Consider the following 837-nt stretch of genomic DNA (forward strand, 5'->3'; position numbering starts at 1 on the left):
CCCAAATTTAATAGAAAAAAGAGTAACCCCCTATAAAAACTATGCAATAATTATGAAGACAATTTTACCAACATAAAATTTCTTTTATTTTTTTCTAAATACTTTTATATTTCAATTAATAGTGTAATGATATGATTGGGCCAATAAATTCTGTAGATCAAGACGCGATTTTTGTAAAAGGGAAATAAAATTTAAAAAAAAAGCGTTTACATTAGCATAAAAAGTTTCAATTGTCTTTAAATGAATAAAATCCCAAAGCGATGCTCGCCGCGAATTGGTAGGAAAAAGGGCCCCCCACCCCTTAAAAGACGACCTCACCTTAAGAGGCAAAATCCCCTAAAAGACGACCTCACCCTTAAAAGGTAACCCCCCACCCTTGAGAAAAAGACCTTCACTTTAAGGGGCAACCCTCACCTTAGGAGAAAATCCCCACCCTTAAGAGGCAAACCTCACCCTTAAGAACGACTTTCACCCTTCGACAAAAACCCCCACCTTAAAAGCAACTTTCACCCTTTCGACAAAACCCTCACCCCTTAAAAGCAACTTTCACCCCTTAAAAGGGATCCTCACCCTTTAAAAGACGACCCTTTACACTTTGAGAAAATCCCCACCCTCACAAAAAAGAGACGACCTTCACCCCTTAGAGAAGTTCCCCACCCCTAAGAGATACCCCATCCTTTTAAAAAACGACTCCACCCCTTTAAAAACCCCCCTCACCTCTAAGAGACGACCCCCCACCCTTAAGAGACGACCCCTCCCTTTAAAAAAAAACCTCACCTTAAAGGACGACCCTTTTCCTTTAAGAAACAACTCTCACTCTTAAAAGAATTCCCCCCT

Source organism: Penaeus monodon, chromosome 29 (genome assembly GCF_015228065.2).
Source record: "Penaeus monodon isolate SGIC_2016 chromosome 29, NSTDA_Pmon_1, whole genome shotgun sequence".
In the NCBI taxonomy this organism is placed as follows: domain Eukaryota; kingdom Metazoa; phylum Arthropoda; class Malacostraca; order Decapoda; family Penaeidae; genus Penaeus; species Penaeus monodon.